This window comes from Pelobates fuscus, chromosome 10 (genome assembly GCF_036172605.1).
Source record: "Pelobates fuscus isolate aPelFus1 chromosome 10, aPelFus1.pri, whole genome shotgun sequence".
In the NCBI taxonomy this organism is placed as follows: Eukaryota; Metazoa; Chordata; class Amphibia; order Anura; family Pelobatidae; genus Pelobates; species Pelobates fuscus.
In genome coordinates this window covers 23,381,403-23,399,303 of record NC_086326.1, presented here as the reverse complement: position 1 = coordinate 23,399,303, position 17,901 = coordinate 23,381,403, and positions in this window count along the sequence as shown.

Here is a 17,901-nt window from a genome sequence, read left to right as displayed (position 1 = left end):
AAAGAGACATTAATTTTGATGTTATTTTTTATTAACATTACATAAATTTGCGATCTGATACATTGTTTTTGCCAAATACAGAGAATTAAAATTACAGTAAGCAGCAGTTTATTAACACACTAGAATTTATTTTCCAAACACAGACATGTTGTTAATTAATTTTAAAAAAATGTTTTGCTAGATTCTATAGCAAGACCATAAACATATCTCTGATTATTGTGTAAGTAATAAAGTCAGAATTTTAAGATCTTTAAGGATTTTTAAGAGAAAAATTAATTTTGATGTTATTTTTATTAACATTAAAGTACTCTGTGATCCTAGACATTGTTCTTGCTAAATATTGAGAATGAGTAATAAGCAGAAATGCATTAACAAATTGGAGTTTATTTACGAAACAATGCCATCTGGTTAATTGGAAAAAAGCCCACATATCCTGGCAAAGTATGGGAATTTTCCCTACTCGTCTATTTTTGCAGTTTGCTTTTCATCTCACCTAGGCTTACTGCTTATTAAATTGGGACCTACCTATTGCCAAATTCTATTGTAAGTCCATAAGCATATATCTGATAAGTATGTAACAGTTTTCCAGCAGATGTGAATGTGAAAACTACTGTTTAGTTCAGTTTACTACTTATAATAAAATCCAGACCCTGGTTGCAATATCTACAACAAAATTTTTTAGTTGGAAAATGAACATTCATTAAACTGACATTTATAGTATATTAAGAGCCAATTTACAAGATTAATGTGAGCAATTAATTATGTAACTTACAGGAGTCTTATTCCAAATGTTTAATACCAAAATCTACATAGAATTGGTCTGATGATCAATGGCCTTGTAGATGGGCTGTTCCTGCTTTAGCTGGAACCTTAGAAAGCACAATGTCTTGCTCATGTCTCTTTAATATGAATAAAATACACATTTTTCAAAATGACTTTAAATATGTTATGACTAATACTTACAAACAGTGATTAAGGTTCTCCTTAATATTTAATATCATGCATCTTTAAAGCTCCCAGTACACAGATTCCACAGGTGGTTCTGTCCGATTTATGCTCCACCAGAAAGCATCTTACCCTAGAGCAGGAATGTACTACTGTGCTCACACTTTTTATAGGGAACATGAAGAATTTATGGGATACTTCTATTTGTATTCCTCAGTGACTCATCCTGATCCACTATGTGCTCATATCCCAGTGCTCACTCTTTCTATAGAGAATAAGAAGCCTTTAATGGATACTTCTAGTTATGAGTTCCCAAATGGAAGAAAAATAAAACAAAAGTTAGTCAGAAATAGATTTAAAAAATGTACAATAGTTTGTTTTGATAGATGTTGACATTATTTGTTACACTGTTTGTGCTTCTTTTCTTTATTGTATTTCTGCTGCAGAAATAATACACCAGGTTTTTAATACTAATTAAGGTAGGCAGCCATAGGAAAAAATTGGTGTGTCTGGCCCACTCATGACTCCTTCAGGAGCTGGGGATTTTAGAGTGAGAAAATAAACAGCGACCATGCAAACACTTACATGCATAGATACTCACTGTCAAATGATAACTGGAAGCTATACATCGACTGAGGCATCAAGAACCGTTAGTCGAACAAAACAGCAATATTCTGCACATAGTAATAAAGCTGGGAAATGTCTAGCAGCCAAACTAAAAGATATCCAAAATAGCTTATATGTTAGTGCCAGATGGCATCAAACTGGCAAACCCCAGGCATGTTGTAGACAAACTGGCCTCCTTTTATGCCTCACAATATAATTTGGCAGCCAATGAAGATGAGATTACCACTTTTCCGCTTTCTATGGTAGTCTTAAAACTGTTGAGTTGTATGAAGCTATGACTCATCGACTGTCCAATATCCTCCCAAGCACGAAGCGGTGTGGGCTCCATGGGCCCAAATGAGTTGATCTACCTTGAACCAGTACCTTAATGAGGGGTAATAAATGCATATATTTTTGTTCTCATATTGGAAGAATGCTACATACCCTCCAGTGTTCTAAATTGTACTAACCTTCAAACTCAACTATTACGCCTAAATGATATACCATCAAATGTAATGAACATTGTTTACTTTATTGAAAACTGCAATATAAATTTAAACATGGGAAAAAAAGTAGAGGATGTGTGAGGTGGCATTTGGCGGGCACCATGTAAGAAATCAAATCTTTCAAAAACAGTAAATTTAAAGCAGCACTGTCATGGCAAACTTACCTTTCCCCAATCGCTTCCTCTTCTCTTTCTCTCTCAGGATCTGTTCTTCTTTTCTTCATATCTGATCTAATGTTCTTTAAAACATAAGTCAAAGTAGGGACTACTTTGTCTTATGTGTTTTTCCTACACTTGACCAGCTTTGACCCAAGGAGGAGCTTAAGTCTGCTCCATATCCTGTGGTCAAAGACATTTTCCAACAATATTCACCTCTCCTCCGTGTTCTCATGTTACTTAATTCGTCATTTGAATGCCTGTTCATGAGTATAGTTTGTCCATTCATGATAGGATTCAATTCGATACTTTGTGTTCGGATTTGAATTTCATTTGAATGAATCAAATTCCAATAGTATTCATGCTGTGGCTGCATCTTATAGCTGCTTAGTACATAGCTCCCTAATTCTCACGGTATTAGGGAGCCATCTACTAAAAGGCTGAAAGACCCGAATTGGTCTTTCAGACAAATTTACTAATACTAAGTAAAGATTAATTAGTATTAGTAAATGTGGCGAAAGTGACCTCTCCACTGGTTTTTGGAGGGGTCTGTTTGCTTGCATGCTACCCTGTGACTATGGACCCTGCAATATACCTTGCCCAATACACTTTAAAAGGCTCCATCCATGTATTGTAAGTACTTTTGTAATCCATAAAGAGAGACCGACCGTTGGTCCTAATTCCCAGGAAATTCCTGAACCCCTGAAGCGATCTGGATGATTTTTGGATATGTTGTTCACCCAGATCAGGGCTATCCTGGGATTTTATGGGGATATGTTGTGTTTTGGGGTACTTATTGGACTTTGTAAAAATGTGTCTTTTTTTCTGCCTGTGGTTAATTAAGTTAAGGCATCATCTGCCTTAATTATATCACAGGCAGAGGGGAGGGATTGTTTACTGTATGTGGGAGTATCGTTCATTGTTACATTGTTTTGATTGGCTTGTATACTTTGTGTCCTGTGCCCAACAAGGTCCACCTGGGCCTCAGCCTTGTTGGGAAACTTGTATAAAAGACCCATGTGCCCCATGAAAGCTGAGTTCCTGTTTTACCCTCAACATAAAGTCTTGTCTCATGTGTGGGGGAAAAGGCTGCATCTACGCTAGGGATTGCTTTATCACTACACTCCCCAGGGATTCTAATCACTAAGCTCTTTTAAGAGCTGTTCCTGCTTGACTCTCTGGAGGAAGAGAGGTTTACCCACTGGAATCTGAAACCTTGTCATAGGTCCAGGGTGGGTAGGAGACGGCGATTTCCCATCCAAGCTGTAATGCTGGACGTGGGGACTGCGGTGTTGATGGTGTCTGGTGGAGTGCTTGGAGTCCTTGGTGAGCACTAAGAGCATCCATCGGCAGAGTTACCCAGCTGGGGTACAGGAAGCTCCGTTATAGCAAATAATGGAGATTAAAATCACTAGTCGAGACTGAGTGAAGGGTGAAAAGGAACTGGTTTATTCAGGAAAAGCGCACAGAATTTATACACATGTCCTATATCCCAGAATACCCTTGATCTGAGCACTTAAGTTGTCCAAATAACGCTTTGATCCATGTAGGGAATTGCCACTGGGGCAAAAGTCTGATCGGCTGCACATGTGGTCCATGCTCAAAATAGTTCCAGGGCAATTAGTGCTTTTGCCTGTCAACTTTCGGGAAGCTCCTGCGGACGAACTAAGGGGTGTTCCTCCTGGCTCTCAGGGAGTGTTTGTTCCTTACAGTCTTGGGCAACTTCCGACCAATAAGCGCTCTCCTGGCGGGTCGGCAAGGAGGTCAAAACACTGGACCCATATGAACCGCAAGGTAACATAGCCAAAAACAGTTCCAGAGTTATCACGGCTAAGTACCACTGAAGTCTGTTCACGGGTTGGTTCATGCGAACAACCGCCGGAGAGCAAGCATTCGGCTGAATTAAAGAGAGGGAAGGTACTGAGCCAGTGGAACTGAGGAGAAGTCTCTTGGAGACTTTTTCCAGTGCCATGATATCTTTCTTTAGAACAGGTGCCCAAAATTGCACAGCATATTCAAGGTGTGGTCTTAACAGCGATTTATAAAGAGGCAAAATTATATTTTCATCTCGAGAATTTATGCCCCTATTTATACATGACAAAACCTTACTGGCCTTAGCAACGGCAGATTGACATTGCATATTGCTACCTAATTTATTGTCTATAACAATTCCCAAATCCTTCTCGTGTGTGGTTATCCCTAGTTCACTACCATTTAGGGTGTATATTGCTTGTGCATTCTTAACCCCGAAGTGCATAACTTTGCATTTTTCGACGTTAAATTTCATCTGCCATTTTAGTGCCCAGTCCCCCAATCTATCCAAATCCCTCTGCAGCAAGGCAATATCCTGCTCACATTTTATTACTTTACAAAGTTTTGTGTCATCTGCAAACACTGATACATTGCTTTCAATGCCCATTTCAAGATCATTTATAAATATGTTAAATAGAAGCGGTCCCAAAACAGAACCCTGAGGGACACCACTTACCACTTTTGTCCAGCTTGAAAATTTACCATTTATGACAACTCGTTGTACTCTATCCTTAAGCCAATGTTCTACCCAAGAACAAGAATATTCATCTAGACCAATTTCTTTTAGTTTGAAGACTAACCTATTGTGAGGAACCGTATCAAATGCCTTGGCAAAATCCAAGTAGATCACATCCACTGCAATACCCTAATCTATATTTCTACTTACTTCTTCGTAGAATGCAATTAGGTTAGTTTGACATGACCTATGTTTCATAAAACCATGCTGATTATTGCTAATAACACAGTTCTTCCCAATGCATTCCTGAAAATTATCCCTTAATAGCTGTTCAAATAATTTCCCAGTCACAGAAGTTAAGCTCACAGGTCAATAATTTCCAGGCAAGGATTTTGAACCCTTTTTAAATATAGGAACAACATCTGCCTTTCTCCAATCCTCCGGTACAATACCTGAAACAAAAGAATCTTGAAAAATTAAATACAGAGGTTCACTTATTTCCCCACTTAGCTCCTTAAGTACTCGTGGGTGCATACCGTCAGCCCCTGGAGCTTTATTTACATTAATTTTCTTTAATAGCTGTAGCACCTTGTCTCGAGTTATCCAATCACAAGTTATCTGCAAGTTTGTTGCAGCAATCATTTGCATATCTCTTGCCATAGGATCCTCATTAATAAATACTGAAGAAAAAAGTTATTTAAAATGTCTGCCTTTTCCTGGTCTTCATTGACTAACAGGCCCATCTCTGTTTTCAGTGTACCTACACTTTCATTTTTTGTTAGAATTAATGTACTTGAAAAATGTTTGGGGTTGGTTTTGCATTCTTTGGCTATCAATTTCTCATTTTCTAGTTTAGCCACTTTAATTGCCTTTTTGCAAGTATTATTGGCTTCCTTTTATCTTATATAGGATGCCTCTGATTTGTCCGATTTAAATGCTTTAAAAGCCCTTTTCTTATTTTTAATCTCTTGTTTTACTTCTCTACTAAGCCACATTGGCTTTAATGTGTTTCTTTTATATTTATTACCCAATGGTACATACTGTGAAATGTACCTTTCTAATATTTGTTTGAATAGTTTCCATTTATCCTCGGTGTTTTTATCACTAAGGAGTTTATGCCAGTCGATATGTTGTAGAGCTGCCCTAATCTTATTAAAATTGGCTTTTTTAAAATTATACCTTTTAATATACCCCACGTGCTTTTGCTTTTTTGAGTTTATTTCAAAAGTGACCATATTGTGATCACTATTTCCCAAATGCTCCCCTACTTGAATGTTGGTTAAAATATTAACATTGTTTGTTATAACGAGATCCAGACAAGCATCCTTTCTAGTCGGTGCTTGTACCAGTTGTGACATAAAGGTGTCATTTAACACATTCAAAAACCGGATTCCCTTTGCTGAAGTACTAGTCCCTCTATCCCAATTCATGTCCGGGTAATTAAAATCTCCAATAATTAACGTGTTACCCCGATTTGCAGCTTTACCAATTTGCTCTAACAGCAGTTCTTCCTCATTAATATTTACATTTGGTGGTTTATAACATATCCCAGCCCCAAGCAGATATCTACCCATAAAGCTTCCACATTTTCCTCATCACACTCCATATGCCTAAGATCATGTTGTGAATTGGGTGATTTGGGCTTCCGGCTGAAGACCCACTGGATTTGTACCTTTGAGTCCCTGTTTAGGGCCTCAGGGAGGTAGGGTGGATTGTATATGTTGTGCAGCAGGTCTTGGCAAACCAGTATGACCTTGAGCTTACATGAGGTTATCGTGCGCTTGGATAAGAGTCTCGGCTATTCAGTTTAGGGTGTTTTGCCTATGTCGAGGCATAGTATGTGCTGCCAATTAATCAATTGTGGGGGGCCGGTGATCTATGTCTGGCGCATGCTATCTGTACAGGTCGTAGATTAATCATCCCGAACCCCTCCTGGTATATTGTTATTACATGGGCTGGACACAGCTGTTTGAGTCGGTCCCCCAAGGGCCCACCCCAGCTTAGGTGAGGTTGGTTCCGGAGGTGGGTCGTTAGACGTTGCTCCATTCCAAGCGTTGATCCCATCTCTCCCATGCTTCCACCCAGAACTTTGAGGGTGGTAGGGCCCTATGTGCCATTATTTAATAGTGTTTGGTTGTGTCAATTTGGGCAATGCATTCCTGAACTGTGGGGGGAGTGGTTTGTAGCCAATGTCGGCTAATTGAGGTTAATTCTGCTATTATAATGTGGTATATTACATACTGTAGGTGTTTGGAGATTTTTTCTGGGAATACTAGTAATATAAAGGTTTCTGGTGTGTCTGGTAAGACCAGCTTAGCTGTATCTGCCCAGTATTGGGCTAAGTGTGGGCACGACCACCATATGTGTAGCATTGATCCAGCAGGAGTCTGACTTGCTGGGATCTAAGTGTTTTACCCTGGTTGGAACCATATACCACCTATATAGTATTTTTCTAGAGAGCTCTATATGAGAGCTATTTAAGGTAAGGTGTTTATGAGCTCTGAATATCGCTCATTTTTGATGTATAGTGAATTCCATTTTTTAATCTTTTTCCCATTTTTGTATATATGGGTTGTGCTCGCCAGGCTGGTGGTTATGTGCTGCCGAGTATATGAGTGAGATGAGTTTCTTTGTTTTAGGCATATTTTTTTCCACGTCCGTCAGGTGTTGTCCATGTACGAGAGTATGGCCCTGCGTATAATGTTAGTGGAACCATGATTTGATCTGCATATATGAGAATTGCGCAATGTTAGATAAGTTATACTGTGTCTTTAGTAGTGTAAAGTGTCTCAATCGGCATTGCTACCGATGGACTCGTGGTCTGTTTTGTCTTAGTGTAGTGTCTATCCCAGTGCTGAAGAGTGAGGGCTGTGGTAGGTAAAATTCTGGGGTATGTTTGGCGTGAAGCTTTCTGTGTCCAGGCCAATGGGGGCAGTGAGTGGTCTCCTGTATAGTGTGCCTAGGGAAAATCATGGTCGCCTGATAATAAGTCGCCAGGTTTGGGAGACCCATGCTGCCCCATGGAAAATGGCTTATATAGTGTAATTGCTGCCACATTCAGTCTTGTCCCCTGCCACTTGAATGTGCTTATTATTTTCTGGCCTCTTTTAAAAATGTTTGGGGGAGTCTGATTGGTAACGTCTGAAATAAATATTGGAGTTTCGGTAATATTTTCATTTGTATAGTCGCTATCCTGCCCAACCAGGAGAGGAATTTCCCCTTCCACCCTAACAACTTATTTTTCGTAGAAGCTTGGTGTAATTGGTTTTAAATAGTGAGTGATCAGACGCTGTGAGCGCAACTCCGAAGAAAGTCAGGTAATCCTGTCTCCAGTCATAGGGGAAGGCCACTTTTAGTATGGAGAGTGTCTTATATGGGATGTCAATTCCCATTGCTTCTGTTTTAGTGAGGTTTAGTTTGTAAAAGGAGCAGTCACTATATGGTTTTAATATGGCATGTAAATTGGGCAGCGATACATGTGGTTGCTCCAGTGTGAGGAATATGTCATCCGCAAACAATGTGATTTTGTGATTTCCCCCCCTATTTTGATGGCGAGTATATCTGGATGATTCCTGATAAGTTGTGTCAGAGGCTCCAGGCTTAGAATGCAGAGTAGTGGGGACAGAGGACACCCCTGTGGTGTCCCGTTAGTTACACTGAATTGTTTAGAGGTGAACCCTTCATTTATAACTTTTGCTGCTGGTTGGGAATACAATGCCGAGACTAGGGAGCAGAACTCCCGGGGGAACCCAAATTTCTAAAGGACCGAGAGGAGGAAGGGCCAATGCAGCCTATCAAAGCCTTTTCAGCATTAAGGGAGATCAAAACACACGGGGGCCTCCCTCCCCTCCGCCTGCTTAGGAGATTTAGCAACTTCCTAGTGCCCTCCGGTCCCTGTCTGCCCCCCACAAACCCCACTTGATCTTCGTGGACAATGGTGGGGATGATGGAAGACAATCTATTGGCATATATCTTTGACAATATTTTGACATCAGTGTTCAATAGAGATATTGGTCGTAGGTTTTGCCGTTTCTTGGGGATAGATATGATATGGTTAAATACCTTTTCCAGTTTAGTAGCTAGTACATGTGCATATCGTTTGTAGTAGGAATTTGTAAAGCCATCAGGGCCAGGGGATTTCCCATATGGCAACATTTTTAAAGTGTTTGATATTTCCCTGGTGGTCATGGGGGCCGTTAAGGTGTTCTTTTGCTCGGTCGTTAGTGTCGGGAATGTGGTTTGCATTAGCAGATGGTCATTGTCAGCGGTATAAGGTTGGTGTAGTGTTTGGTCCTCTCTGAGATTATATAGTGAAAGGTAAGAGTCCGCCATGACTTCATTGATTTCTTGGATTTGGTATATCTTTTGTCCTAAGGTCGTGAAATTATGTGGTATTTTGGAATACGAGTATTTATTTCTCAACATATTGGCCAGTAATTTCCCTGCTTTGTTGCCCTATGTGTACATGCAGACTTTCAATTTCTGGAGCGATTTTGCCAATCGCATATAATTTAAACGTTGTCTAGTTTGTGCTATAAGTTTGACAGCGTGTTCTGTGGGCTTTATATTATTGGCATGTGTGGTGTCTAAGCAGTTCAAGGTAATCTTGTTGGGATTTGCATTTGAGGTATGAGGCTCTACTGATGGTCAGGCCCCGGATAACAGATTTGTGCGCTTGCCAAAGGGACAGTGGTGTGACATCAGTAGTGTCATTTATAATAAAGTATGTAGAAATTTCATCTTCTAGTTTTTGCGCAAAGTGGGTGTCGTGCAAGAGTGTATCATTGAAGCGTCACGGTGTCATTCCCCTGAATGGAAAGTTATGCCTCAAGGTGACCGTTACCAGCTTGATGGGTCAGTATCAAGACAGGGGGTTCATTATCATCAGAAACGGGTACATGTAGGGGCCTGGACAGTTTAGCTTTCTCAAGGGGGGGGGGCCTGCCCAGTTGCGGACCTTTGTATGCAAGAGGGTTGCTAGCAAATTTACACAATACATAACATATACAAAAAAAAAATAATTAACAGGCTGTTCCCTGAGGTCATTTCTAACATTTTTCTAACATTTTTCAACCTCACTGCTATGCCCAAAGAGCAGGCAGGTGCTCCCCGGCCGGGGGTCATCAGGCCGCTCCCGCCTTTAACTTAGGTGCGGCTATAATTATATGTTCCATAAATTTTAAGGGTCGTCTTGGGCATTTGTGGGGATACTAAGAGCCCATATTCGAATTTTGGCCTATAGTCATATTCCCTACTATAGTATACCCCTCCTTTGTTTGGGTAGTACTATAGATCCGAGACTGCCAGGCTGTTACCCGTCATTTTGTGACATAAAACTGTTAAACTATTTACATATTCAAAACCCTTATGGTAGTATTGTCTTTGATCGCCCTCAACAGTCAAACTGCCTGTGATGGAAAACTGTGGGTATGGTAAGTATGCTTGCGTCCATGTAGGCTCGCTAGCAGTTCCACTTAACCATTGTTCGCCATGGCCTTTACTGTGTGCCATTCTGGAGAGATTTTCCTTCTCAGCTTGGGAGTTTGCACAGGTTGGTGGCTCACCAGGCCCCACTCTGCCATCTTGCGTAGGCCCTCCTCACGCATCTGTAGAGCTTTGATGCTGCCTTCCTGTGTGACAAGTAGCTTAGTAGGGAATCCCCATCTGTATCAGATGGGGTTGTTCTTGAGGATATCAAGCACTGGCTGGAACAATTCGCGTCTCCGAAGCATGGCCGCAGACAAATCTGCAAATATTTTTACTGATATATAGTCCTCTGGCAGTTGGGTCCTGTTCCTTCTGTCTCAGAGCACTATTTCCTTGATGTGGAAATAGTGTGCCCTCAGCAATATATCCCGAGGCACTGTGTCTGGCAGATGTTTGGTGTAGGGACCCTATGTGCCCGGTCCACTAATAGCATGTCTGCCGGTATTTCTGGGGCATAAGCACGTAGCAGACCTCTGACGTAGAGCAGCAGGTCTGGCGGTAATACCATTTCATGGACCGCTCTGAGGCGTAGATTATTTTGGCGTGCCATGTCTTCCACATCCAAAAGCTTCATCTCCATCTCCTATACCTTCTGCTCCAGCATTTGGACTTGGTCTGCCATATCGTTGTGGGCGGAGGCATATTCATCCATTTTGGATTCCATATGCGTGGTGCCAGTGGTGTATCCTGGTTTTGTGCTGCCCTAGGCAGGACAAAACTCAGGCGCCCCCCTCCCGCCCGTGCCACCCCCACCCCCACCCAACCCTTCCCCCGCCACCCCCACCCAACCTGTCCCCCGCCTTCTAAATACACACACACACATTCACTAGCTAACAGAAACACACACTCGCTAACAGACACACACACATGAACAGGCACACACACTAACAGACATACATACACACTAACAGACACACACACACACTAACAGACATACATACACACACTAACAGACATACATACACACACTAACAGACACACACACACACACACACACACACACACACACACTAACAGACATACACACACACACTAACAGACATACATACACACTAACAGACATACATACACACTAACAGACATACACACACACTAACAGACACACACTAACAGACACACACACACACACTAACAGACACACACACACTAAGAGACACACACGCACTAACAGACACACACACACTAACAGACATACACACACTAACAGACACACACTAACAGACATACATACACACACTCACATATTTAACACATTTGGTTTTTTAAATGCAACCCCCCAGCCTCCTTACCTTTGGAAATGCTGGGGGGGGGGGGGGTTCTCTTCCTCCCTGGTGGTCCAGTGGCTGCTGGGCGGGCGGCATTGGCGGGTGGGCGGCTGGCGAGGGAGCACTTCCCCTGAGCTGTCTGCTCAGCTCCCTCGCGCGTCGCAGAGTGAGGCTGGGAGCCGGAATAGGACGTCATATTCTGGCTCCTAGCCTCACTCTGCGGCGCGCGAGGGAGTTGAGCAGACAGCTCAGAGGAAGTGCTCCCTCGCCAGCCGCCCACCCACCAATGCCGTCCGCCCAGCCCAGCAGCCCGCCGGCATGTCTGTTAGCCGCAAGGCTAACAAGACATTTGCCTTGGGCATTTGGGGGCGGCTTTTTTTGCCGCCCCCTGGAAAATGCCGCCCAAGGCAAATGCCTTGTTTGCCTCGCAGCTAATAGGCCCCTGCGTGGTGCACTGCCCCAGGTCTTGAATGTCTTTGCTGAGGCCGGCTACTGATACCTGCCACGTGGATATCCATTTGGTGGATAGGTTGTCGAGTGCTTGTTGGAGGTAAGATGTTGTGAGTTGTGTGCAGGATTCCTGGCATTCTGGGGTAGAGGCTGGACTACCAGTCCCTAATTCCCCGCCGCCATCTTGCCCTACGGCACTGCTTTTTTTTTTTTTTACTTGGATTGCGACATGGTCAGATCCCACATTGCCCTCCTTATTCTCTGACTCTGATGTTTTGAATTAACGCTGATTTCGGAGTCCTAGTGCCGGAGCGAGAATCTAAGCTTTCATTCCGCTCGGCGGTTAGCCACGCCCCCCGCGACTAATATTGTTTATTGATGCTCTTCCAAAATCATTATGTTTTTGTATGCCTCTAGGCATTTAGTGTGTAACTTCCACCTGTCCAATTCTCAGACTGGAACGTCCCCACTATACTTACTGCACACTCACATGGGCACTTGTTTTTCATAGGACTTTTTGTATATCTAACTGTCCGGTCTGCTTGTCCGATATACCCATATTTGCAAAATTTGAATTGGCTGATATGAATAGGTACAGCATTGTTGATTCATTAAAGCTTTACATCACTATGTGACGCCCCTTGACATCGGTATTTCAGCCTCGTATTTAACCAAGATTAGCTATGTTTAATGTGGCCAATCACATTAACCCCTTAAGGACACAGCTTCAGAAGCTTGTCTTACGCTTAATGACACAAGCAATTTTTGCATTTTCTTGCTGTATGCGTTCAACTGCAATTTGCATCTCTCTCGTTTATTGCACCGACACATATTATATACTGTTTTTTAAAGGACATAAAGGGCTTTAATTTGATGTAACATATATATATATATATATATATATATATATATATATATAAATGCTTATTTATTATTAAAAAAATACAGAAAAATGCCAAAAAAAAGAGACATGTTTTTGCAATAATAATGTGTGCCTAATTAGTGCAGGTTAAAGAAAGTAATTAAAAATAAATTTATTTAGTTGTCCTGATTTACAGAATATATATTGTGTCTGGGATTTTAAGGTTTTTTTTTGTAGTTTCAGGTCACAAAGCACAAGGAGTAAAATAAACTTTTAATGTGGAGCGATTTTAGAATTTGGTATGTTTGTCTTGTAAGCTTAATAGCCATAAAAGAAAACAGAATTGCCACACAAAAGTATATATTTATATAAAGTAGACATCACAGGCTATTGTCCTAAGGTTGTTTTGACACTTTCTCCGTAGCCATTTCACCGCCAATCTCTGCTAAATATTGGAGTAAAATTTAGTTTTTTGGAGTTTTTGGCACACAAACTTATAACAAAGAACTTCTCATGTGTATTTTGTAAAGTTGGTGTGTGCTATTCCTGTACAAAGTTTTATTTTGTGTTCAGTTACTTCTGCTGAGTACAACGGTACCCCCATTGTATGTCTTTGGCACTATTTCGTGAAGCTACAGTGCCATATAGGAGACCTGTCCGTTTCAACATTTACAGTAGAATTTTGAGAGGCGGATTTAATGGGCCTATGCTTCAATTTGGGGTATTATAGCATTTTGACTGTTCAAAAAAAAAAAACACAAAGGCCTACCATTTATAAATGTAGACACTCCAGGGTATCTCATATGGTGCATATTGTGCCTTAACATGCCCCCATTTCTTCACCAATATATGCCAAAGGATGTGGTAAAAAATAATTTTGCCCATTTTTTACATACGGATTAAATTTTTGCTGGGCATTTTGTACATTTCATATGTGCCACTAAGTTCAAACCCCCCATATTATGCTCAGCTAAGTCTTCTGAGTAAAACAATATGCCCAATGTATGACCTAGACACTATTTTGTGAAGTTACACTGCTGTAAAAGAGACTTAACAAGTTAAGGTTTTTAAGTGTGAATTTTCATGCAGGGTTTTGATGCGTCCGTGTCCCACTTTGGAGCACCTGAGCAGGCTACATATTACAACGACACCATAAAGGCATACCATTTCTTAAAGAACACATCCCAGGGTATTTCAAAAGGCATATTTTGAACCTTAGCGTGGGATAATTTTTCCGCTAGCTTGTACCAAGTGTAATGGTAATAAGCATTTTTTCTGCCTTTTTGACACACAAAGTGAGTTTGCACAGTATATTTTGCAAACCTTATGTGTACTACGACTGTATACTACTTCATATGTTGCTCAGTTATGTCAGCTGAGTACAGCAATACCCCCGTATGTACCTTTGCCAGATATATGTGGACATTGAAGGGGCACATTTGAGACACAGCCTTTCCAGTTTTTTCCAAACTTTGAATTTTTACGCTGTGTCCATGTCCCATTTTAGAGTATTTTACAAGGCTATATAATCCAATTACACCATAAAGGCATACCATTTCTTAAAGAAGACATCCCAGGGTAATTCAAAAGGCATATTTTGAACCTTAGCGTGGGATCATTTTTCCGCTAGCTTGTACCAAGTGTAGTGGTAATAAGCATTTTTTCTGCCTTTTTGACACACAAAGTGAGTTAGCGCAGTATATTTTGCAAACCTTATGTGTACTACGACTGTATACTACTTCATATGTTGCTCAGTTATGTCGGCTAAGTACAGCAATACCCCCGTATGTACCTTTGCCAGGTATATGTGGACATTGAAGGGCACATTTGAGACACAGCCTTTCCAGTTTTTTCAAAACTTTGTATTTTTACACTGTGTCCATGTCCCATTTTAGAGTATTTTACAAGGCTTTATAATCCAATTACACCATAAAGGCATACCATTTCTTAAAGAAGACATCCCAGGGTAATTCAAAAGGCATATTTTGAACCTTAGCATTGGATCATTTTTCTGCTAGCTTGTACCAACTGTAGTGGTAATGAGCATTTTTAAATGTATTTTTTTACTTTGTAAAACTTTTTTTTACTTTGTAAAACCCATTTTTAAACTTTTTTTACTTATTAAATGTTTTACAGTATCTTAACTTTTTTTACACTTTTACATTTTTTTCTAAACTTTTATTTTACAGTTAACCCCTAACTAGCAGTAAGCAGCACTAACCGTAAATTCCCCATTTTCCCATAACTCCCACCCACCCCAGCTAGCAAAATATTTAATTATAAAATATTTAAATTAATTAATTAAATAAAAGTTAATCCTCAGGGGTTAAAAAAAATTAGATCACAGTATAATACTGTGATCTGTATTTTGATTACTGTAGGCAGTGATCAACTGGCAGGGAAGGGGTTAATTTTTATTTAGACTGGGTAAAGGGGGGTGGTATTTATTTTTTTACTTAAACGTTACTAAAACATTTAAAAACATTTTTTTTACCTTTTTAAAGCTTATTTTAAACTTTTTTAACGTTAACCCCTAGTTAGCCTAACACCAAATTCCCCAATTCCCCACTAACTTCCACCCATCCCAGCTAATTAAATATATAATTTTTTCATATTTAAATTAATTAATTAAATAAATTTAACCCCTGAGGGTAAAAAAATAAAATAATTAATAAAAAAAAAAAAAATCAGATGACTTTAAAATGTATACCCTGCCAATTGATCACTGTAGTCAGTGATCAATTGGCAGGGAAGGGGTTAATTTTATTAAAACAGGGGAAATTTAACTTTAATTTTTTTTCTTTTTTTACACAGGATGAAGAGGATCATCACTGATCCGTCTCCCTGCACTTCACACAGAACCCGGAAGTGCAGGGAGGCGGAAGGTAAGTACATTGAGCACATGTGCTCGCTCTGACATGCTGTCAGAGCGAGCACCGGTGCTGGGGCAGCCCGATCGGGTTCTCCCGGTCTACCTCTAATACAGAGGCAGACCGGAGCACCGTTAACCCCGCGATCGCTGCGATCTGGGGTTAACTTTAGTTAATGACGGAAATTTTCAGTCAACGGTCCTTAACTGAAGGACAAGGTTGACGGAAAATTTCCGTCTGCTGTCGGGAAGGGGTTAAACATAGCTAATCTTGGTTAAATACGAGGCTTGAGGGTGTTTGTTTTCCAGTTTTTCTCTGCTCCCTGCAGAAAGTAGCAATTTGAAAAATCTTCCCTTGTCACTCACCTGGGTGACATTTGTTGGTTCTTTAACCTTGTTTTTCATTTTCTTGTAATCAAAACAAAAATACACCTGTCAAAATTATCCACAGGTTTCAACCCTGAACCTCACTGCTACAATGTTATATATTAGTACAGACACTTTTCCATACTGTATCTAAGGGTAGAAACTTTAGCTCTTACCTCAATGAATTTGAATACAATCTCTAATATCACTAAAACAAAATATGTATATAAATTTGTGGTGAAAGGGAGTGAAGTCATCTGTGGATTATTCTGCATGGTTTGTCCACAAGGACAGCCATGACAGGGAAAAGCCTTATGTAGCGCTAAGTGTATTATGATTGGTGGGTGTCACTTCTGTGATGCCAAACGACTTGTGAATGATCTTGCAGAAAGGACACAAGACTTCCACATATCATAGATAGGCGCATGGTTTAAGTGAGCTGTGGCTGAATTAACGCGTGAATGCAAGGCAGATTCATGAGGCTTTGTCATGTCTTGGTTGTTGCCAAAATTAAATGATTATGGAAGGCCTAAGTGTGAAGGTTATGTTAGGCCCTGCATGTTCTACATGGTGATGATGAACATTCCCCATATAGATGCATCTTTATGAAGAGACGCTGATTGGCACAGCACAGCATTTTGCAGCGCAAACACACTAGCCTCCCAATTATTTTATTCTTTCCTATGGGGAATCACTGGATTGGGTGAGATCATCAAGGTTGTTGATTTCAGCCATGAGAGTCAGGCTGGCCATTGAGAGAGCACCGCGGTGATCAAGTAAATTTCAAAACTTGATGAAAGGATTATTATAGGATTATTATATTAAAAAAAAACTAAAGTTCTTTAGTTGTTTGGGATTTTTCTTGTTATCTGCCCACCACTCTTTCCTTCATATCTCAGCAATAATCAGAACTCCTTTAAAGAATCACCACAAACACCATGGCTACTACAGCCTACTGCAATGGTTATGCTGCTAGGAGTGTCCTGGCACCATCCCACAGGAAGTTGCCAAATCATGTTAGTGCAGTTTGACAACTTACCTGGGTACCACCTGGAGTCCAAGGCCATGGCCCCTGCTTCAAGTCTTCTTCTTTATGATTATATGGTTAGCTCTACAGAGCTAAGAAGGACCATGCAGTAGTGTGCCAATTGGCAAATGTAATTTTATAAAGGATTATGACCCATTCAAATATATTGAGGTTTCGACTTATGTTTGAAGCCACTGTATACAAGCCACCTGCAAGTTTTAGTTTTAGAACCGCATATTGAAAGAGGCCAGTCAATACACAGTAAAACAGGTTTCAAAAAGTATACAATAAGCATATTTTGTCTCTTGTGTAATTTTTTTCATGGATTTATGTAGCTCACAAAAAGCAAGAAGGATGAAGAAATTGGGACAAAGAAAAATTATAATTCTGATGAATTAGAGTATAACACAATAATATATATATTGTAGAATGTTTATAAGAAATTTTTGATTTGGCAAAGTGTCTCCATGACATACATATGCACTCTGCAAATAGTACGAGTTAAAAAAACAAATCCGGTAAAACGTAAGAGATATAACAAATCTCAATAACCTGCAATGCTGAGTGTTTTATATAACTTTTATTATAGAAAAAAAAATCACGTTTCTACTGAATATACATTTACAATATTTCTTTTACATCCAATAATATAAAATATCCAATAAAAATTAAATATCCAAAAATAATGTATTGACATGCTTAAATATCCTACCTGTTTTTTGTTTTGTTTTGTTTTTTAATTTTATTTTTTACTTCAAAATGTGGGTTATAGGATTATTGTAACAACTTTTCTATTCAACCTTTTAAAGACATGTCTAAAATCTTAATTTAAAGTCTGTAAAGTATCACAATGACATGTTTACATGACAGGTACT